General features: G+C 36.8%; 1 protein-coding gene and 1 pseudogene across 6 annotated transcripts in view; both read right to left on the reverse strand.

Annotated features, from left to right (window-relative positions):
* LOC102725880 (melanoma-associated antigen B18-like) overlaps window positions 1-25,068 on the reverse strand; it is a 134,985-nt gene that overhangs the window by 49,370 nt on the left and 60,547 nt on the right. For all 6 annotated transcript variants that reach the window (XM_081809027.1, XM_081809025.1, XM_081809026.1 and 3 more), the window contains exon 2: window positions 1,571-1,685. The gene's annotated coding sequence lies outside the window, so the exon portion shown is untranslated. The remainder of the gene's footprint in view (window positions 1-1,570; window positions 1,686-25,068) is intronic.
* Window positions 18,289-18,597, reverse strand: LOC102727683 (U6 snRNA-associated Sm-like protein LSm3 pseudogene; annotated as a pseudogene).

Consider the following 25,068-nt stretch of genomic DNA (forward strand, 5'->3'; position numbering starts at 1 on the left):
TTTTTATCCAGTCCCCTTTACTTATTGCTCAGAACAGATCAACTAGTGGGCTAGACTTGACTGCCCATATTAACACCAAACAAGCTAACAGGCTACATTCATAATTGCAATTGAAACTGGAAGTAATAATTCTATACTTCTTAGAAACTCATTTAAGGAAAATTAGAGGGGTGCCTAGCTGGCTCAGTAGGTAGAGCATGTGACTCTTGATCTCAGAGTCATGAGTTCGAGCCCCATGTTGGATGTGGAGATTACTGAAAAATAAAATCTTAAAAAAAATAAGTGTAAGGAAAACTACAGTGTTAAAGAGGATCATTATGAAAAATTATTTCAAAACTGAAGATAGCTAAGAATCCAGTTTTGGTTTATAAGTGATTCACATTTGAAAATCATCCATTAAATAATTCCATTCAGCATTTTTGAATACCTGCTCTGTATCAAGGATTGTTGTAAGAGTTCAAAGATAAATATGTGTATATCAGTCATAATCATTTTGAGAAAATATTACTAAGCACCTATTATGTGCAGGACACTTTACATATTCTCTGTTGTTTAAAACAATCCTTCACTGTGGTTTGCTTCTTCTCCTTTTACAGATAATATCACATGTTCAGAGAAATTAACTAAATGACCCAAGTGTACGGAGCTCATGAGTAACAAGTGGGAGTAATATCCTCCTCTTTCTGACTCTGAAGCATTATGTATTTTGTTATCCTGCCTTTGTGAATTCAGTTCCCAATTCCTCCACGGTTTTTGGATTAAGAAAAATAAGAATATAAAATTAACACTTAAATGGTATATCAACAGGATGACCATATAAATTACCCCCCAACCCAGGATACTTTTGAGAGTAAAAGAGGAGTACGAAAAATCACCATGGGGAGTTATTGTTCAATGAGTATAAAGTTTCTGTTAATACTAGATGAGTATGTTCTAGAGATCCATGTTGTTCTAGGTACAACATAGTGCCTATATTAGCAATATGGTACTGTGCACCTCAGAATTTGTTAAGAGGGTAGATGTGAAGTGTTCTTACCCTAAACACATAAAATAAAAAACAAAGAGACACAAGGAAACTTTGGGAAGTGTTAGATACATCTATTACCTCGATGGTGGTGATGGTTTCACAGGTGTTTATGTATGTCCCAACTCATCGAACATCAAATTATACACATTAAATATGTGCAGTTGTTTATCAATTATACCTCAATAAAGCTTATAGAAAGTAGCTTAAAAATTACCCCAAGGCAGTAGGTGTAACCCGTGGCATAGGGTCCCTTTTGTATTAAAGTTCCAGGCAGGAAGTAGATGGCACACTGGGAAAGATTTCACTGAAAATAATTCAACAAAGGAATAAAATGCAGAGATGTGGCAAGTGTAAAGCATCCAGTATGGATGGCAGGACCCAATTAGCTAGCAACAGCAGGCTCGAGAAGCAATAAGCAGAGCAGTGCTGGCTAGAACCCTGTGGGAGCCGGGGCCTCTGGCAGGAAAGAGGCGCTGCCTTTGAGAACTGTAGGTGTGAAAGCAGGCGGTAGCCGCCAGGACGGGGGTGGGCAGGAACACTTACCCTAGTCTCTGTCTCACACTTTAGTCTCCAACTGGTGCTTCGCACTGATCGAATCCCACCAGAATCCACAGAACAAGCTGACTAATGCCCTCTGTGGACGTCAGCCTCCGAGCACCTAGAACAGAGCAGAAAATGGGGGAAAATGGATTTAAGGGAAGAAACAGAATAACCAGTATGGGTGGGCTTCTGATCTTATTACCCGTTTTTAAAATAAGCAAAGGAAACTTTAATACTTGAATGCCTCCAGTCTTATCCAACACTACGGGACTCAGCATGAAGATATTCTTTACTTGTCCTACTCTGAGCCTCATTACTGACAAGTGATCCCGAGAAGAACCCTGTATCCAAATTCTGGTAATCACTTATTTTTGTGGGGGGAGAGGGGCTGATTTTCTTGGTAACCTATCTAGTAATCAAGTCCTTCTACGAAGTGACAACCTTAGTCATAAAAAAAGCAGGAAACCTGAAGTCCTACTAACCTGAGTTTACAAGTGAGTTGTCCCCATAACTAACTGTGTGACCATGAATATTACCTTTTCTGAGTTTTAGTTTCCTTTTCCAGAACGGGGGGCAATAAGACTGACCTCCATAAGAGATAACACATAAAATACACTTACCAGGTACCTAACATATAGCCAGAGGTCAAGAAATAGTACTTAATGCTATTACCATTAATACTGTTAGTATCATTAATATAATATTTAGTTATTACCCAAGGGAATAGACTATTAAATTTTTCCAGTGAATTGTCCTTACGCTGATTGCCTCGATGTCAGCTATCCAGTTTGACTTCTCTTTAGCCCCAGATGGCTCTGTTTGTATAATGGGCCCCTCCATCCATCAAGAGTTAGGCCATCCCTCACAAATATCTATGTATATATGACAACCACTAAGAGGAATAAAGAGTGGAGGTAATAACGGTAATATAATACCATCTAAGAAAAAAAAGGTAAAATCATGGATTCATTCAATCCAATCCTTTGTTATAGCCACAATAATTTATGATTAGCTTAAAATTCCCATTCAGTGCCAAGTCCTTTCATGTCCAAGACTCAGCTTTTCAATCCCCATGGGGTTCATTTGGTATGTTTCTTTATTCAAGCTTAGGTTCAAGCAAAGTTTCTTTCAAAAGCATGCAGAACCATCTGCTTAAATAGACCACAAGCAAAGAGACTGGGTAAACAATTTTGGCTGTCACTCAGTTATTGGTCTAATGTCAATACATATTCATTACATAGTCACTGAAGTTCTCATGGATAACCTAATACAGCTTTTTAAAGATGTTTTTTCTCTCTCATTCTTTCATATTTGAAAAAGAAAAACAGAGTCCCTAAGGTGCATTTTGATCTGTCTGGAACTCAGGATCTATTAATTCAACAGAATCACAAAAAGAGCATAACACATTTACTTTTCAGTTTGTGGCAACAAATTACTGTGTTGTATTTACTTTATAATATCCATCTTCATATTATTTTTTCCTGAATTCTTCCTGTCAATCTCACTCAACATCCAGCTCTCTAAAATCACACCTCTTAAAAGTAGTGACAAGTAAAACCACTAAAGCCATGACATTAACTGGCAAGATGTGCTTGTAATATTTAAAGTGAGTATCCCTTCCAAAAGCTCATGGTTTTCAGTCACCCATTATGTCTTTTACTCCTGTACAGTGCATTGTCAAGCAGAGATTTGGTTAATTTCATCACTGTACATAGCCTCTGAGTATGCTTCAAGAAAAAGGTTCTATGGAGACCCAGGTTTTCAGGAATAAATATTCACAGTATGTGGTAGATCAGTTGTGCTAATGGCCCTAACTGTTCACCCTTCCTTTATCCTTGCCCCTTTCCACAGAATTTTGCAGTTCCTTCTTACTCTGGCAGGTCGTTCTGCTTCCATCCTTGATTCTGGACTCTTCCCTGTTACTTGCTTTGGCCAATAGGATTTTAGCAAACTTGACCCAAGCAGAGGCTTGAAAAAGTACCTACATGTTTCTACTTCTTCTCTTGCTCATCTGCCTTTGCCTTGAGACCATTCCTACAAGAAGCGTGTAAGACAAACATGGAGAGAATTGCATCATCACTCAAGAAGGAGTGATGTGGACATCAGGAAAGGCCTAAGAGAAGAAATGATATGACCACTGGGCTGTCTTTTAGAGATTACTAGGAATTTATCAGAGACTGTGGAGAAGGATATATCAGGTGGGAGAAATGACATGTTAAAAAAAAAACACCTCTCAAGAGTAAAAAAACTTGGCATATTTAGAAAACTCAAATAGCTGGATAGGAACCATGTGAGCACAAAGGTCATTGTATGGCATGCTAGGAGTTTGCATTATATGTTATAATTTTGGCAATGGGGGGTTACTGAAGAGATTTTTAGCAAGTGTTAGTTGGTATCACTTTAAAATATGATGGTGGCACGTTCAAGGATAGACTAGAGACTGCAGAGACTGAAAGAAAAGAGCCTGACTGAGAGAGGACTGAAATGGTCTGAGTAAGAAATGGTGGCTGCCATGTTTAAGCCATGAAAGTGGGAAAGTGAAGAGAGAAGCGGATTCAGGAAATATTTAGGAGTAGAAGTGAAAAACCTGGTGAATAAAATGAATTTGGGTAAGGAGTGGGAACAAATGGTCTCCAGGTTCATGCGATTATTCACTGAGATAGACAGCATACCTGAGAGGAAGCAGGCCTAGGTTGAGGCAGGAAGAAAAAAGTAGAAGAGGGTGCCATGAACTCAGTTTTCTATTAATAGAATATAAAGGTCATCTTAGATGTCATGAAGATGATCTAAGTTGATGGAGGAGCACAAATTCTATTCAATTTGAGTGTTTCATCGTGGCATCCTAAGCTGTGGTCTTATAGGTAGAAATGTAAACTGATACATCAAAGGGGAAACAAACAGGGCTATATTATTCTTTGACAGAGTCTCTAATAAACAGAACCTGAGACATGGGTTAAAGAATAAAGAATACTTTATTGAGGAGATGGAAATCTAAGGCAGCATGCATGAGAAAAAAGGCAAGTAAAGATGAGTAACAAAGTCCATTTTACCCTGCTGGTTAACTTGTCCCGGTGAACCAAGAAGAGACACTGAAGGCTGCTCAGCACGTGGGTCCACCCAGCATCTGAGATTTCTGCAGATAGGCCATGAGGCGAAACTGGGCCTCAGAGTGGAGTGTGTGTCACTTAACCCTGTAGTATACTGCTCCATTCAAGTATAGAAGCAGTGAGAAGAACTGGAAACTCGGCGTATGGGGTTGGTCTACCTGGCTGTGTGACAGGAAGCAAGGGGAAGAGTCTGGCACAGACAAAGGACCAATTGGCCCCAGTCCGATAGGGTGTGGACAGAAAGCCTGGGACACAACTGGAAGGAAGGAGGTAGTAAAAGGGATCTCGTCAGGGAGGCTCACCAACCACATGTCCAATACTATATATCGACACGGTGCAAACCAAAAAACCTTAATTTTGAGTCCAAAAATAAAGCTGGAGAGTATGTTTTGCTGAAACACTTGCTAATGTGGTTGTAAAATATTTTGAATTTTCCTAACATATTCTCATGTGGGTTTTGTGTGGGAATGCCATAGTTTGAATGGATACAACTTGACATATATAAAAGAAACAGATCCTACTGAGCTCATTTTGACAAATGCAACACAAGAGGAATATCCAATTTGATATACAATATGGTGGAGAAAGTAGGGTCTTTCTAGAACACTGTACAAACTCAAAAATGCATCCACCAATTAATTTATATTAATATATATTATTGTTTATTTATGATGGACCATCATAAAACATGTTTTTATAGGACTTTAAAAATATTCACAATATGGGGGCGCCTGGGTGGCTTAGTCATTAAGCATCTGCCTTCGACTCAGGTCATGATCCCAGGTTCCTGGGATCGAGCCCCACATCAGGCTCCCTGCTCGGCCAGAAGCCTGCTTCTCCCACTCCCCCTGCTTGTGTTCCCTCTCTTGCTGTGTCTCTCTCTGTCAAATAAATAAATAAAATCTTTAAAAATATATATCCACAATATATTTATACCAAATTACACTATATTAGGGGCCGAATTGCCTATCAAAAGAGAAATCTCCTAAAGACAACTCTGGTCAAATAATATATTTTAATGTCAACTTAATGATTTTTTTTGTTCTGATTCACCTGAGTTATACTTTGAAATGGCAATAAATTTCTCTACATTTTTTATTTAGAAAAAAAGCTGGAAAACTAACCATAAAATACCAAAGTTTACAGCAGCAAAATAAAGTAACATTTTAAATAAATGCATATGCTGTTAAAGTATAAAGAAAATAATAGGATGATAAACATCAATATCGGCAAAGAGGTTATCTCTGGCTAGAAGAGGGCTATGATAAGGGAAAACTATGTAGGGACCTTGAAGCATATTTGTAATGGTTTGTTTCTGAACTTGGTTGGAGGAGCCTAGGTATTTTTTAATGATATTTTTGTATACCATCTTTCCGCAGTGAAATATTTCATTAGATAAAATAAAATAATCATCACTAAAACTTAAGGGCATTCATGTAAGATGGTACAAAAAGTAAAGAAACATAAACAGGACAAAAATAAAACTTGACCAAACCAGTGAATGGCAGGAAAGAAGCTAAAGAATAAGAAATCATGTAAAGTAGGAAAAAATAGGATGGCAAAAATACACCCAAACATATCAGTGATTACTATGAATATGCATACACTAATTTGACTATTTAAAAGATAGATTCTTAGATTGGTATTTAAAACAAGCAAAACCTGGGGCACCTGGGTGGCTCAGCCAGTTAAGCATCCAACTCTTGATTTTGGCTCAGGCCATGATCTCAGGGTCCTGAGATCAAGCCCCACATCAGGTTCCGTGCTGGGCATAGAGTCTGCTTAAAATTCTTTCTTTCCCTCTCCCTCTGCCCCTCCCCCATGCCCACTCTCTCAAAAAAAAAATAAAATAAAATAAAATAAAACAAGCAAAACCCAGCTATATTCTATTTATGAGGACATATAAAATAGTGGTAGAGACTGAAAATGAAGAGAAAATCCTATAATAGACATATAATAAGAAAGATAAGGCAATAGTAGCAATACAAATAAGAGACAAAACAATATTCAAGGTCAAACAGGGACAGATCGATAAAAGTTGTTGAAGAGTCCACCAGTGTCTTAACATAAAGAGAAAAGAACTTTCCTGAGGACGTCTCCATCTAACTGAACAAGTGCAAATATAAAAAAATATGAGAAACTCCTCCAAAATACAGAGGAAATGGACACATAAGTAATACCAACAAGAGGTATTAGAGATGGTGAGAAGAGAGAATGGACCCAAACAAATTGATGACTGGTGCTCCTAAACTAACAAACAAACAAACAAATAGTAACCAGCAGAAGCAGTGGTGAAAGATTTAGTAATCTACATGACCTCAAACAAAACCAAAAATAACCCAAGAGTAATAAAAATATGCAGTATGAAAAAGTGCACAAATTGTACCTGGCAAAATTCAAAATTATTGGAATTTTACTAACCCTCCCCCATATACACAAACACACACACACACACACACACACACACATATATATTTTAATTGCAAGGACAAAAAAAGATCATACAAACATTCAGCAGAAACAAGAAGTTACATACAAAGAGAAACCAATCTGAATCCTTTCACTATCCTTTTCCATGATGCTAAATACTATAAACACTAAATTTTGAGAGAAAAATATTTGTGACTCTGTATTTCTTATAAACAGATAAGAATTCATCATATGTTAACCTGTAAGCACACACACAAAATTCTCTTTTGGCATATATTACCAGAGCACTCTTCCTGATAAATCCACTCCAGTGGTGAGAATGGAGACTCAGACTCAGGCATGAAATTTTGTTTTTCGAAGACAGCATATAAGTCTTTTCAGGATGCCATAATGAAATCCCATAGCCTGAGTGGCTTAAACAAAAGACATTTATTCCCTCATGGTTCTGGAGACTAGAAGTCCCAGTTCAAGTTGCCAGCCTGGTTGGTTTCTGGTGAAAGCCCTCTTCCTGGTGAGCAGATGGCCACCTTCTCACTGTGCCCTCGCATGACCTTTCCTTGGGGTAAGCACGTGGGGAGAGAGTTCGCCAGTGTCTCTTCTTTTTTTTTTTTAAAGATTTTATTTATTTATTTGAGAGAGAAAGAATGAGAGACAGAAAGCATGAGAGGGAGGAGGGTCAGAGGGAGAAGCAGACTCCTGGCTGAGCAGGGAGCCCGATGCGGGACTCGATCCCGGGACTCCAGGATCATGACCTGAGCCGAAGGCAGTCGCTTAACCAACTGAGCCACCCAGGCGCCCTCGCCAGTGTCTCTTCTTATTAGGACACTATTCCTATCGGATCATGTCCCCATTCTAATGGCCTCATTTAACTTTAATTACTTCCATAAAGACCCCATCTCCAAATACAGGCACGTTAGGGTTTTAGCATATGAATTTGGGTGGGGAGACACAAGCATTCAGTCCATAACAGATAAGAAATGAACACTAAATCATTTAAACATAAATCTGAATAGGACTGCATATGTACAATTAAAAACAAGTATCTTAAATCTCAAAATGGAAACGTACCAAGTAAAATAATATAATAAATAGGTTTAGATTCCATGCTATGTTAAGAAAAACCCAGACACAAAATAGGTTTAAATTCGAAGGGATATATGTACCCTTATGTTTACTGTAGCAATATTTATTACAGCCACACTATGGAAGCAGCCCAAGTATTCATCAATAGATGAATGGATAAAGATGTGGTACACACACACACACACACACACACACTGGAATATTATTCAGCCTGCACAAAGAATGGTATCTTGCCATTTGCAACAACATGGACAGAGCTAGAGAGTATAATGCTAAGTGAAATAAGTCAATCAGAGGAAGACAGATACCATATGATTTCACTCATGTGGAATTTAAGAAAAAAACAAATGAACAAAGGGAAAAAGGCAAACCAAAAACACAGTATCTTAACTATAGAGAACAAATGGATAGTTACCAGAGAAAAGGTGGGTAGGGGGAAAGGGTGAAATAGGTGATGGGGATTGAGAGTACACTTATCGCAATGAGCACTGAGTAATGTATAGAATCGCTGAATCATTATATTGTACACCTGAAACCAATATAACGCTGTAGATTAACTATACTGGAATTGAAATTTAAGAAAGAGGTTTAAATGTCATAATTTTGTTATTTTTCTGTAATCCACAGCCACTTTTCTGACTCGACACTGTGTTTAATAATTTTTCTTTTTATCTTTTTCATGTTTTTCTGTAATCTTGTACCTCTTATTAATTGTTTTAATACGCTAAAAGGTGATGATTTACTGTTTACACGATGCAGGTACACTGTAATGCACTGTAAGCATCTGACAATTACTAATGTTTGCCATTTTTACAACTTGTCTCTTGTAACTCTAAATTCATTTACTAATAACATGAGAAATCTCTTCAATCAGCAATTTCACTGAATTGCATTAAACTCCCAAAGCATATGTGCTATCATTTTGGTTATTCAGCAGGCTTTCTGCCTGAAACTTCTCAGTACTTCTGCATACCCTAAGAAAAATGACAATTAGAGCTGAATACCCAAGAGTGCTAAAATAAGAGCGTGCCATTTTTTCCTGAATTTTCAATGTAATTTGTCTTTTTTATTGAAATTTATTTTTGAAATTAGTTATTAAGCATAATATATAGGATCAATACCAGATGATTTTTAAAGCATATCAGGTTAAAAAAAGCATGCTTTTAGTAGAGTTTAAAAATATAAAATAGGAATCTATTCATAAGAAATAATCTACAATTTAACTTTTTACTGAATTCTTTTCATTTTCCTCTTTATATTGTAGCAAAATATACAAAACCTGTTACAATTAATTATCACAAATTTTAAATCAGATTTCAAAATGTGACTGTATTACTTGTTTTTTAAATTTAAGATTGGGGGCGCCCGGGTGGCTCAGTCGGTAAGCGTCTGCCTTCTGCTCAGGTCATGATCCCAGAGTCCTGGGATCGAGCCCTGCATCGATCAGTTTATCCATTTTATTTAGGTCCATTTTATTTTTTTTCAAAACTGCCATAGAATGCAAAGGATAAACATTATTCTAAAAAATGCCACAAGGCAAATTATTTATGTCTGCATTTCTGATATCAACTATTAAAAGGCAAAAAGTATACCTCACAATGTCATATACAATGGCACTTAGGAAGAGAAAAGACTGACGAAAGACCACACATTTACTACAAACAAGATTGTATGGGTAGTATTGAAAAGTTTAGATATAAACATTCTATGTGAAAGGATAATTAGTAGAAATCGGTATCTGTTTTCTGAGCTACTTGAAACTTGTTTTAAAGAGAACTTTAAGATTCAAATTTTTAAAATTCTAATTTTTATACATATATTTTATGTTATAATAAATTAGAACTAGCAAAATCATATGCTTGAACTTTTATTTATCTTTCATTCATGTAATTTTCTTCAGACATTACAACCTTGACTCTTAAACCCACTTCCATCCAGAACACTCTTTAATCTCATGATTCTATGTCCCAATCACTCTTGGGCCTTAGAGAGGTCTAATGTATTCTCTGTATGTGGCCAGTAAATAAACTAAGAAACAGAGCATGGAAATTTCTGCAGAACTTTTAAAAACCAGTCTTGGAAGTAACGTCTATCACTTCTGTCCATGTTTCATTGGCCAGAACACAACCATATGGCCCTACAAAACTGCCAAGGGCCTAAGAAATGTATGGGTCTCAAAAGAAGAGAAATAACACCAATATTGTTGATAAACAACATTCTCTGCCACGATATTTTTAAAAAGGTTTTTTACCGCAGGATGTATATACATCATACTTATGAGACTGACCAAATCACAAAACTGGATTTTGTTATCTCCCTCAGGAATACAACAAGACAAACAATGGTTTTTACTTAGACAACTTGAATCTTATCAAACACATAGCTAGACTTCATGCCAATCCTTTCATAAACTTAACCCTGAGTACAATCTTTGTCCTAAATCTCTCCCACTGAAAATAGGGGAAAAGTCCTCTACCACTGTCTATCCATGAGCCTTCTTTACAATAATAACATGGCATTTCCTATGATAAACTATACCATGTATTTATAGAGCTTTTTATTTTTATTATTTTGGACGAATGGTTATTCACTCTGAAAATGACTGTTTTTGATGGTTTGTTACTCAATTTTATCTAATAGCAAACATGTAGCTATCTTGGTGATACACAGGTCGTGTGCTCAAAGTGTTAAGTAACAGAAGATGAAAGATAAGTGGTATCTCTTCTTTCACTTAACAGAGTTTGTGTGAACGAAGTGGTGCGGAAATGGTAGTGGACGATGTCACTATGGCTGTGAGATGTGGAATTCACACTTCCGGCTCAGGGCTCAGCTTCCATAGGAAACAGAGAACCCTTTACTTGTGTGTGTTTGCATTCTCTGTTGGGAGTCAAGGGTCAGCACTCTGCCTGGTTTTGGAAATACGGTGTATAGTTGTGCCCATTTGTTTAGGTGCCGTCCGTGGCCGATTTCAAGCTCAAATGGTAGAGCTGAGCAGTGCGACAGATAGTTATGTGGTCCACCGAGCTGAAAATACCTACTATCTGGACTTTGCCATTAAACATTTGCCCACCCCTGCTTTAAACCCATAAGGAGAGATCATCAAGTTTCCTTGTATAATTGCTTAGCTTCCGTTTTCATCCCACAGAAAACAAAGTAAAAGCTATTAAGATCCAACTCTAACACCTGGTTAACAATGTCGGTTGTTTAGCTTCAAAAAGGTTCAAACTGAAATTGAATTAAGGAACACTGGGAAACCTTATTGAACAACAGTTCTTTGTAATGATTTCCTGCCTGTGGCGGCCAGTTTTGAATGTATTTTATAGTCGTCTTTCATTTATAAATATACGAACACAAAGACAAATTGTCTCTAAAATTAGTTTTTAGTCTCAGATATTTCATATCACAGTGGTATCAGTTTTAATATTTGTAGATAGTTTGAAAAATCGGTATAAAGGGGCTGTAAAATGTGGCAAAAATCTTACAGCTACCTGGGGCATGTTTTAAATAGTAGGCCTGTAAGGAGTTGCTAAAGTAAGGCTTTGTATCCTCAAACCTATTTGTGCAATAAATAATGCATCACACATTCCAACCTAAATGGAGCATACTGAGGTGCCTAATTTCCATTTTAATCATAAGTATTAAAATTGCATGTAAGATTTTATTATTTTAATAATATCTAAAACAAAAAATAATGGTATAAGCCATTCTTATCAAATGACTATCTGAAAAGACAGATTAGCCCCATTAAGGGCAAATACGCTCTAATTGCTAGGACCATTACAAAGTAGGAAATTATTCATTATCTAAGGTCTTCCCATCTAACTGTTAAAAACTAAAATAAAAGATCATAAATGGTGATTGCCAATTTCAGTTTCAAAATTACAATGGACTGTTTATTTCACTGAGAGACACATGCATTTCATAATGAGCTACCAACCTACACTAGCATGTGATTTTCTTTCCATTGAGGTTGGGGTTCTTCCATGATATGTTCCAGTGATATAGTGATGAAAACAGTAGACTCAATGGCTGCTCCCTTAGGCCTATAACAACGAAGACTTAAAAACAGATCCTAAACTGGTCTTCATAAGGAAGAGTTGTGAAGAAGAGCTGAATGCTACAGAGGGGGTACCAAATCTAGATTGACAAAATTGAGTTTTCAACTTTCACAAAACTTTCTATAGCAATTTCTCTGACCCTTCATAGTTGTACTAATGATTAAAATGAATGAAGATGCAAAGAAAAATTTAAATATGGGTGTAAGCATTTTAATTAAATCATATTTTTACAATTTGCCTTAATATGCTGTACTTTATAGTGTTGTTTTTTTTTTTTTTACTTTTATATATATTTTCAGAGAGTTCAGACACCTTGAAGGATAGCCACACAGAGTAAAAAGAAATGCCATCAGAGGTCACTCTTGGTTTTAAACTACAAAATAGATGACTTGCTCTCAAAGATCCTGCTGCCTATCTTGTAATCACTTTGCTATTTGAAGTCTCCCCCAGCTGTTTATTAACTTTTTGCAGCAGCCCTGATTTCCTAGGCAGCATTTCTAAAAATATTTTTCAAGACCAACAGCCAGAGACTCAATAGGGATGCTTGTTACAATATACAGATTCCTTGGTCAATTTTCAGTTTTCTGGATGAGACGCTGAGGGAGGTAGGCCTGGGAATTAGTCCAAAACGAATCGGAGAAAGTAGGTTAATGGCAGATAATGTCATAATGTGTTATCCCTCTGAATTAGACATTGCAATTTTAAAAGAGTTCTTTACGAGAAAATTACTTAAATTGGAGAAGAGTGCTAAGTTGGAAGGATTTCAGGTAAATTGGAAAAATTATGTAGATACGTGGGAGTTTGTGTTGTTTTACACTTCTCTACTTAGAAGCTGGTATCTGGAGGATCTGTGCTCACTCCAGCTATACATGGGATTTTGACTTACTCAGCTTAGATACCACTACCTGGGTTGCCTAATAGAAACTACTAATAGAAACTGTCCTATTTGGTAGATAATGGCGTATTTGCCTATAAATATATGTAAATATTACACATTTTTCCATTTTTAGGAAAAGCATGAAGGTTAGGTGAGTAATAGTTCTTACCAAGTCAGAGTGGATACCTGAATGACCAGTTTAAATACTTTATGTATTTGGAAACATGTGTCCTGTGACTTTGGATATGGGTTTTCCTTATGTAATTCTTACTTTCAACAAATATCTCTCTTAAGACAAAATCTTCTTTTTTTTGGTATTTAAACCACCTAAAAATATAAGAAGCCAGTTATCTATTGTTGCAGAGAGTAAAGTCATTTTTGTTTGAAATTGTGCTTTAAGGGGCGCCTGGGTGGCTCAGTCATTAAGCCTTCGGCTCAGGTCATGATACCAGGGTCCTGGGATCGAGCCCCGCATCAGGCGCCCTGCTCGGCGGGAAGCCTGCTTCTCCCTCTCCCACTCCCCCTGCTTGTGTTCCTGCTCTATCTCTCTCTCTGTCAAATAGATAAATTTAAAAAAAAAAATCTTAAAAAAAAAAAAGAAATTGTGCTTTAAGAAAACGACTTACAGACCAACTGAATACATACTAAACCTGAAACCTAGACCAACATATTTTATGAGGATTCAGAAACAAAAGAAAAAGGGAGCTTTATAATTTTCCTTATAAGAATAAGAAGAGAGGGGTGCCAGGGTGGCTCAGTCAGTTAAGCGTCTGCTTTGGCTCAGGTCATGATACCAGGGTCCTGGGATCGAGTTCCGCATCAGGCTCCGTGCTCAGTGGGGAGTCTGCTTCTCCCTCTACCCTTCCCCCCTGCTTGTGATCTCTCTCTCTCTCTCTCAAATAAATGAAATGAAATCTTAAAAAAAAAAGGAAGAAAAGAATCCTACAGTCAATTAGAAAAAGGGGAATTAGAATTGTAATGTTCCTTAGGCAAGCTAGAAAAACACTGAATGGAACAACCATACACCAACAAACTAGACAACCTAGAAGAAATGGAAAAACTCTCAGAAACATACAACCTACCAAGACAGAAAGAAAGAGATTATCTGAGCAGCCCAATTACCAGTAAGGAGATTCAATCAGTAATCAAAAAATCTCCCTACAAAGAAAAGCCCAGGACACATGGCTTCAATGGTGGTGAATTTTACCAAATATTTAAGAATTAATGCCAGTCTTTCTCAAACTCTTCCAAAAAACTGAAGAGTAGGTAACACTCCCAAACTCATTTTATGTGGTCAGCAGTACCTTGATACCAAAGCCAGAAAAGGACACTACAAGAAAAGAGAACTACAGGCCAAGATCCCTGATGAATATAGATGTAAAAATTCTCAATAAAATACTAGCAAATTGAATTCAACAGCGCATTAAAAGGATCATTCACCATGAGCAACTGGAATTTATCCTTGGGATAAAAGGATAGTTCAACACATACAAATCAATAAATGTAAGACATCACATTAATAGAATTTAAAAACCCCCCACATGATTATCTCAATAGATGCAGATAAAGCATTTAACAAAATTTATCATCAGTTCATGATAAAAACTCTTAACAAATTAGGTATAGAAGGAACATACCTCAATATAACAAAGGCCATATATGATAAGTCCACAGCTAACATCATACTTGCTGATGAAAGGTTGAAAGCTGTTCCTCTCAGGGTGCCTGCATGGCTCAGTTGGTTAAACACCTGACTGTTTCAGCTCAGGTCATGATCTCAGGGTCTTGAGATCAATCCCTGTGTTGGGCTCTGCACTCAGTGGGGGTGTCTGCTTGCTTGAGATTCTCTCTCTCCCCCTCCCTCTGCCCCTGCTCTGTCTCAAATAAATAAATAAATAAATCCTTTTTAAAAAATAAAGAAAGCTGTTCCTCTAAGGTCAGGAACAAGACAATGGTGCCCACCCTCACTATTCATATTAAACAAAATACTGGAAGTCCTAGTCAGAGCATTCACTCAAGAAAAAGAAATAAAAGTCCTCAGAACTGCAAAGGAGGAAATAAAATTGACTCTATTTGCAGATGGCATGATTTTATACAAAAAAAATTCTAAAGACTCCACCAAAAAACTGTTAGATCTAATCAACAAATATAAGGAAAAAAATACTGATCAGGAAATTTTAAACTAGGGTAAGAATCATTAACAAATCAAGCACCTACTGTACTATGTCCTTGATACTTAAATTATCTCATTTAATCTTCAAAAGAACTCTGGATTGATTGTGTTGTTAATTTCACAGTTTGCAAATGATAAAATGGAGGCACAAGTATTAAATAACTTTCTATGCTCTGTATCCTACACAGGGTTACTTAATGCTACTTGGTGGCTTTAAAAAATGATGTATAGCCAAGGTAAGTAAATGCTAAAGCAACATCAGAACAACTAATGAGGAAGTCTCACTAACTGAATTGGAACATGTCTTCCTTTGACTAATTCAATATAGTAGAGGAAGTAATTACCAACACAAAAGTAAATCCAGGCCGTGCAGGGGTTTTGACTTCAAAATTAATTGATATACTATGTCTTTAAAACTAAACTAAGTAAATACTGTAGACTAAATGTTTATGTCATCCCCAAAATCTATGTTGAAACCCTTATCCCCAGTGTATTTGGACACGGGATCTTCAAGAGATATTTAGGTCATAAAGGTAGAGCCCTCAGGATGACAGCAGTGTCCTTATGAGACAGAAGAAAGCTTGCCTCCTCTCTTTCTCTCTCTTTTCTACCATATGAGGACCTAGCAAGAAGATGACCATCTTCGAACCAGAAAGAGGGCTCTCACCAGAACTTGGCCATACTGGGACCCTGATCTTAGACTTCCCAGCCTCCAGAACTATGAAACTAAACAAACAACTTAAGAACCTAAGGATGAAAATATATGTAAATTAATGCTTTTTTTTTTAAAAAGATTTTATTTATTTATTTGACAGAGAGAGACATAGTGAGAGAGGGAACACAAGCAGGGGGAGTGGAGAGGGAGAAGCAGGCTTTCCACCGAGCAGGGAGCCCGATGTGGGGCTCGATCCCAGGACTCTGGGACCATGACCTGAGCCGAAGGCAGACACTTAATGACTGAGCCACCCAGACGCCCCTGTACATTAATGATCTTATTTTATTACATTGTCTGTCATTATATCTTTACTTTAAGAGCTTTAAGGAAAGTTCAGTTTAAAAAACATTTTTTAAGTCATGATATCTATGCCAACATAATATTTCAAAATCTATTAATGTGCTTTTCTTTGAATATTTTCTTATGTTGCCAGAGTGCTCCATTCCTCAAGGAGTCCTATGTTATACCTGAAGAGTGCAAGAAAGTGTCATTGTTCACCTCTTGAAATCTAAAAGAGCTTCACAAAGCCAATTTTTAGAAATAAGAGTTCTGGGGCGCCTGGGTGGCTCAGTTGGTTAAGCGACTGCTTTCGGCTCAGGTCATGATCCTGGAGTCCCGGGATCAAGTCCTGCATCGGGCTCCCTGCTCAGCAGGGAGCCTGCTTCTCCCTCTGACCCTCACCCCTCTCATGTGCTCTCTGTCTCTCATTCTCTCTGTCTCAAATAAATAAATAAAATCTTTAAAAAAAAAAAAAAAAGATATAAGAGTTCTGAAAACCAGGTTTTCATTTTTCAAGAGCCAAGCACTTGAGAGAGTAAAGTAGAAACCCCAGCTAGGTTAAAGATGGAACCTAAGGCAGTGGGGGCCTGTGACTAATTTCCAAAATTGAACTCTGAGACTATACAAGGTTCCATTTCTAAGGTCAAGATTGGATTGATTTGGAAAGGGGAAATGGTACCAGGGTACACTCAAGCAGAGAATGTCACCTGTTTATAGAAAACTTTCCACATGCCCCATTTGAGTACACAGGTGCTGTGAAGGCTAGTCGATAGCAGGGAACCAAAGATTGGCATAAGGATGACCTCTAAACCAGAAATCATGGCAGGGATCAGGAATATCCAAAGTGGGTACTGCTCCATGTCCCAGTGCTATGCAGGAGCAGCTGTAGCTTTTATGGAAGTCAAGATGCAAAGACAAAGTGGCACAAGGCTTTTCACTGGGAAGCCACTGTGGAACAAATCTCAGACTGGTCACCCCTGTTGCCATAATAAGCTTCCCACTGTCTCAGATATGACCTTGGGAAACAACAGAGACCACAGTAACCTAAAAGAGGCTCACATGTAAGTATAAGAGAATTAAAATGTAAAAGCAGAAATCAAGATAAGTTAGAGGTGAGGACAAGCAATTTAAGCAAAAGAAAGTAATTCCTTGATCGAAATTTACTTGGTATTCTCACAGGGCAAGAACCAGTGAGATTAAGCAGGGGGAGACCAAGTTCAATGGTTGAGAAGCGGTCATACATCATCATTCCTACAATTTTTTTTTTACTTGGTCACCTCTAGTTTAAGGTGGTCCATGAAATATATTTTCTACCATCTCCTCAGTATTTATTGCTCCTTAGAATTTCTAGAAATAATCTGCTCTTCTCAATTCTCAGAGCTGCCTTTAGGCAGAGAAGTCCAATTTGAGGTTCACAAGTAAGCACAGAGCTTTACACAGATAATTGCTAGCGGGAATATTACATTCCTCCCCCGCCCAATTACAAGAAATAAGAACTAATGAGCAAAGTGAATTGTATTAAAGAAATGCATTTTATTTTATTTGTTTTTTAAAAGATTTTATTTTTAAGTAGTCTCTACAAATGTGGGGCTCGAACTCACAACCTGAGATCAGGAGGTGCATGCTCCACCGACTGAGCCAGCCAGGTGCCCCTAAAGAAATATATTTTTTAAATTCAATCAAAAAAGGAAACATCAAATTTAATTTAAAGGAAAAAAAAATCAGAAATTGTCTGAGAAAACAACAGAGCAAATCAATTCCTGAAAAAAGAGTTCTGCATCTTGGTGATCACATTTATTGAAAGGGTTGGAAAAAAATTAAAATGCCCTTTAGCTTAAGAATTTTTGAGTTATCTCCAAGTTGCTTCATTTCAGAAGTGGAAGAATCCTTGGCCATTTCTTAATATTAAAATTTACACAGGTTTCTCTTTTGAATGTCTTCTACATTTAAAGAGGCAATCATACAAAATCTATATTCTATACACGATAAATTCTTAGTTTCAGCTAACTCTTAATGGAGGGGTAACTAGTACAACACCATCTCCCTGGACAAAAAGTATCGGAATATTCCGTTTTGTTGATTTATATATTTCTTCATATGTTTCCTCATCAATCTCTATAGGACACACAGTTTCTTCCACATCTCCCAATATCATATTTAAATGCTGTTCATAAGCATGTATTCTGCCTTGAAGCTCTCTGTCATTTCTCATTTTCACATAAATACACTCATCCAGGCTGAGCCTGATGAGATCCAGGGGCTCTTCTACAGTGTTGGTAGTTTGTTGCTGGTCCTTGTCATCTGTCATGTTTCAAACCCTGCTCCCTTTCCCAAAAAATGTATTTTGAAATTTACATTTTTGTATCTGAGTCAATGCAACTACAAATCGGAAAACAACTACATTTAATATCAGTGTTAATCATATTATAGTCGAGAATGGTTTTGCTTTACTTTTTTAAGAAGAGGGGAGCATGCACAATGTGATATTCTAGCACCATATATACCATAAATTTCCTATTATAAAAGCTTTATTGTTTCTAAAAATAAATGGTATAGAAAAAACTTATCTTGTGAACCTTAAATAGTTTGATATTTATGAAATTTTATTGCTTCTTCCTAATCATGCAGGAATTTCAAAGTATCTTTAGATGGATAATCAATATATCAATAAAGAGAATAGATTATAACAGTAAAAATATTAGGTCAGAGAATTATATTATACAATAGTATTTTTATAAGGACCCAAAATATGCGAAACTAAACATCATATTTTTAGGGATAGAAACAAATATGACAAAACTATTCTTAAAAGGTAAAGGAATGAGGCCATCTGGTGACTTCTACTTCAGGAAAAGAGAGCTAGAGAATTATTACCAACTTTCCTGTCGAGGACAATTAAAAGAATTGGATGAACTTTTAAAAATAAATTCTTTAGTGCATCAAACAGCTCATAATAGAATAAGAAATTGCCAGACCAAGAGGTAGGGGAGGTTGCAAGAATCAAGAGAAGTTCAGCATTGAAAGTAATTTTTTCCCTCAGGGCATCTGCTTCTTAGAAAGCAATAGCTATAAAACTAAACTAGTTTTTGTGGCCTTGTGGGGAGAGAAGTAGTAGAGAGAAGAGTAGAACACACAGATCACATAAATCTGTGAGAGCTATTGGAATTATCAAGGTATAAAATAACTATCCTTTCTTTATATTATTATAAGAAAGGCTTGAAAATATATGTAGGAAACAAATAACTATAAACGTGACATAGCATATACGAAAACAAAACAGACTCACTGGAAGAGAAAAAGAATTAAAACCAAGAATTCAACGAATGTGTGTGACAACAGATTAACACAATTTAAGAGAAAATTACTGAGCTGGAAGCAAGTCAGAGAACATTTACAAAGAGAATTAGTTAAGTGAACGGTAAGTCAGAAAATTACTCAGAATAAGACACTATGACACAAAAATCCAAAACAAAACAGAGGATAAAAGTCATAGATGACACAGTAAGAAGCTATAGTATATTGTTAGTATCAGTTAGAAAGAGAGGAGAGAAATAATGGGGAAGAGGCACTATTTGAAGAGATAATGGTTAAAACAGTTACCAAACTAATGACAGATACCATGCCACAGATTCAAGTAACCCAACAAATCTCCATCAGGATGAAATGCATGTGCATGCACACACACTCACTAGACACATAGTGAAACAGAAAAAAAAAAAAGAAAAATTAAAAATGACCTAATGAAAGTAAGATAACCCTCAAAAGGGAAACAGACTTTAAATCACAATGGAATTCAGAAGACAATAAAATAATGTGTTCAGTTTACTTTTTTAAAAAGTAAATTAAATTCTATATCCATATCCAGGGAAGACATTTTTCCACAATTATGTGTAAATAAGAACAGTTTGGGGCACAAAGAAACAAAACAAAGCTAAAATCAGAATTTGCTCTCAGCAGACTCAGTCTCAAGAAAATACTAAATGTTGCTCATTAGAAGAAAATCTCTGAAAGGTAGAGATTCCTGAAGGAATGAAAAGAAACTGCACAAAAGTAATAATGTCTGATTTTAAAATATACAAAATTAAAATACACAATAAAGTCAAAAGATCATTTAATAATATTAAAGTATTCTAGGTTTTTTTCTTAATTGGGAGAAACGTAAAGGTATTAATGAACATTCTATTATGATAATATTTTTAAAGGCAAGAGAATAATAAATTGAGCATTGAGAACAGTAGTCACCTCTGAGAAGGCAGGATGAATATATAAAATGGCCCCACAACTAGAAGCAAGAAGATGCTGTCTTCTAGTTCTTACGTTGGATGATGTGTTCCTGGGTACTTATTTATTATCATGCTTTATTATTATGTATACATAAAGTACATAATATGGACCAAATATATTTGGTAGTATGTACCAAATATTACATAATTACATTAAAAAATTACCTGACCAAGAATTAGAAATTATATTTTATAAAATGATGGTCTGGCATACATAAAAGTGAATAAAAGAACTGAATTTGAGAAGTTTATCAACAATGTATATTATTTGTACACTTAAAAATCAAGCTTCTCATAATATTTTGAAGATTTTATGAGTGTAATCAATCCAATTTGTTCAATTATCATTCCTCCAGTAGACTTGCATTCTTTGTCTGATTAGACATACATCAAAATGACTTTTTTTTTCTTATTTCCTTTATGACACACAGTTCTGGAAAGTTATTATATACCATAAATACACAATTCTGGATTTATCCCTCACCAATCCTGCAAATTAGCAGTAAGAAAAATCAGCAAATGTATGTCCTACTTCAGAATGAATGGATGCAGTGGTATGAATGTATTCTCATTTGTGAGTAGACACGCTCATTCCAAACAAATATAGTTTCATCGTTTTTATAAAAAATGTGGACTAGTGGATTTTATGTCACGTTTATATCAAATTTAAGAGCCATTTATATGGAAGTTAATTTTCTTAATTTACTGTTATCAGTTTGATATAAAATTACATTTATTTGTTCCTATTTATAGTCATTTTTTGGGTTTGCATTTTTATCCTTTTTATTTAATCTCATTTTTGGACATACATAAAATACTTATAGGGTTAAAAATGTTTTATACTACATATGTACACAAACTAAAATGACAAACTCTACTATATAAATGTGTGTGTGTATGTGTGTGTAGTATTTAGCTGATTTCAACAGTTTATTATAATATGTAGCAACTAATCCATGTGATTTTTAAAATAATTATTTTCTAGGTTTTCAGATAATCCTTTGTACACGATTTTGACCATAATCCTAATAAGAATCATAATCCCCTTACAAGTCACCTTAACATTTTATTGGGATATGCCAATATTTCATGTATTGACAATCACTTGGAATCTCAGTAATTCTGAATACTGTAGAAGACACAAAGATATTCAAAAAACCTTCTATGTTACAGAAATTACTTCACAAATAATAGGTTTTTAAACACATACTATTTGGAGAACACCTCAGGCTCTCAGGTAGAGCTTATTTACCCAGAGTTTAACTTTGATTTGAACAAAGTTGGATATTTTGTTTCCCAGGGGGGAGAATATTAAAAAGTAGAAAATTATATTTATGTTTGGGGGAATAAAGGAGCTATTAGGGATGCAGTCATAGTGCCTCTCTGACATAGCAATGGTCTCATGGAGGAAAGACTTAGAAAGTCTTTAAAATACAGCATCCACTTTACATCAATGAATATTTTACATTTCAATGAGACCAAAAAGGGCATTAAACAAACCCTAACATTGAAAACATGGATAGATGAACCTAAGGCTATGTGAGGTTGATTATAGGACCACACAGAAAAAATAATAAATTCATTTTTTTTACCCAGGACTAAAACTAAATACTTCATGGATACATTTTCAGATACAAAAATCTACAAAGAAATATTGAATTTTACACAGTAAGTTTGCTGCTGGTGGTGGTACTGGTATAGTGATTCTAAACTACATTGTGTTTATCATAGGGTACTGCAACTGATAAATATATTGATGCTTTCCCTGTGGAAAAAGGGAGATGAAACTATTAAATGGGGGAAAATAAGGAACAGCCTGTGGGGGTATATATGAATTAGGAACATCAGTGTGAATTCCTCATGTAATAATTCCATCTCTGTCTACTGAAAGAACCTAGAACTAACCGCACTCAGAGCAGTGAGCACCCCTGGATCAGTCTGGGCCCAATCAGGAGATACAAATCACAGTGTGGGCTAAAGAGGGGGATGTTTAATACAAAATATTTAATAATCTGGAATACAGGATTGATTATAAAATATATCAAAACTCTCTACGGTGCTCTTTGGCTGAAGGAGAGTACCAAGCAAAGACAACTTGGAAGGGAGCTCCTTCCCAGGGCTGGGTTTCAGACCTCACTGGTGACAGGTATAATTCAGCCCCCTAGACAGCAGAGAAGTTTCCTTGTTCCCCAAAGCCAGAGCTGGTCTAGAATCACTAGACAAGCAGGAGGCAACCTTTCAGAGTACAGATTATGGTCACGACATTTAATACCCATATACTTGTTTTGAAATACCACTACTCTTTAAAAAGATCACGGCTCCTTGAATAAAAGATTGATTCTAGGTCTGGATATGGAAGGAACTAAAAGCTTGGACCTTCTTGCCAAAGACTTGCTCCAACAGCAATGGGAATAGCTATCAGCTTGAATGGGCTCCCAATGACCAAATTTCATTCAACTGAGCAGCAAAAAGGCTAGTGACAATGAAGGCTGGAAAACAATTGGTGGGACGGTTGGGGTGGAGCGGTGAATCCATTAAGGCCATAGTAGTACTCAAAAAGATGGAATGATAAGGGAACATAAAGTTCTTCTTTATAGAAGAATGATAGCTAAAAATATATGTGGAATAAAACAATTCCAAAGTCACAATTAGCAGTAAATAAAGTGATCACTGCTTTAGGCAGGGATATCAATGTATGCTCAAATCAATGAGGGCAAGTTCTGGGGAACTTCCATATTCACTACCTGGAAAAGTGTCACCCCACTGACTATGTATAACTGCAAAAGAAAAGGGTATCTTTACCGAAGATAAATGTGGAGAACTCCCAACTTAACTGTTACCAGCCTAGCAACCCCAGTAATGGGGCAAACCGACATTATGTGTCTCTCTGATGTGAAGCATCATGGGCTTTCAATATTTTGCATCAAGGAAGGGGCATTTTCTTCAGCAACATTTGTGATCTGAGCATTGGTAGGACTATGGGCTACCATCTTTCCAAATTGGGCGAGATGGCTCTTCTGCTTTGTGGCTCTGTTGCTCGATGTTTGGTCCTTTGTAAATTTCTCTTTACTCACCATACTCTCGAGACCCTTTCTGCACATCAGATTCTCTCTCAGACCTGCTGCCCTTTGCCAGTCTCGAGGGACTTCCTGCAATGCAGTCACTGGGAGTTCCCTCATCTCTCCTGCTGGGCCCTCAGCCTTCAGCAGATGATTTGCCCTGAAAGGCCTACAGTGCCTTAAGGGAATTTTTCACCTGTGCTTGCCCTCACAGAGGTTGGTAGCACTTGACTTGCTAAAGATTCGCTATGGCCTTGGAGCGAATTCACTCATTTCTCCAGCTCTAAGCTTGGCCTTCAGATGGCTGCTGCCTGGCCCCACTCACCTCGTGGATCATCTTTCTCGACTCTCACAGCTTGCGCTACTCCTGAGCATTTAGTGGAAGACAGTAGAAATGGTGTAGCAGGTCAGGGCAGATACACTCGGGCTGGAGCTCAGCAGGAACCTGATCCATCACGTGATCCCATTCACGGCCATTAAAGTTTGTTCAATACCTGGCTGGATTTTCCTTAATTCCATCTGTGGCAGATGTATTCTAACACTGTTCCATTGGAGTGAAAAGCAAATGTGTACCTCTTCTCTTCTAAGAACTTGTAGCTTTCTAGAATTTAGTCTATTTGGATTTATTTGCATCTCAGCTCTCCTACATGCTTAAGAATTTTGCATGTCTAATATATTTAGCTTGCTAATATTGTCAAAATGGCAATAATTGAGAGTTTTTATATATTAACCATAAGTGGAAGTCTCTGATGCTTTTTAAAAACACTTGTAGAATATAGCTTACGCCGCTCCTCCCAAAGAGCTATACCCTATTCCAGTAGCTATTACTCATATAACGACCAAGGTTGTCCTCTGCTCATCATCTTAAAATGCAGTTTCTTAGATGTATGTCCAACTTAGTAGTAACAAAAAGGAAAATGTTATCTTTTTAAAGAATAGCAGACCCTGCATTAGTTTTCTATTGCCACTGGAACAAATTATCACAAACTTTTTGGCTCAAAAACAAAAGAAACCTAGTTCTGTAGTCATAAGCCTGACACCGGGCTCAGTGAGCTAAAATTAAGGTTTCAGCAGATCTACGTTCCTTCTGGAGGCTCGAGAGGAGACTATGTTTCCTTTTTCCAACTTTTAGAGGCAACCCATATTTTTTTTTTAAAGATTTTATTTATTTATCTGACTGAGACATAGTGAGAGAGGGAACACAAGCAGGGGGAGTGGGAGAGGGAGAAGCAGGCTTCCCGCTGAGCAAGGAGCCCGATGCGGGGCTCCATCCCAGGACCCTGGGATCATGACCTGAGCCGAACGCAGACGCTTAACGACTGAGCCATCCAGGCGCCCCACAACCCCTATTTCTTGGCCTGTGGTCCCCTTCCTCTGTTTTCCAAGCCAGCAGTGCTGCCCCTCCCTGATCCTTTTTCCACACAGCTGCAGCCCTCA

This window comes from Leptonychotes weddellii, chromosome X, assembly GCF_054177405.1.
Source record: "Leptonychotes weddellii isolate Sample4059 chromosome X, ASM5417740v2, whole genome shotgun sequence".
Classification (NCBI taxonomy): domain Eukaryota; kingdom Metazoa; phylum Chordata; class Mammalia; order Carnivora; family Phocidae; genus Leptonychotes; species Leptonychotes weddellii.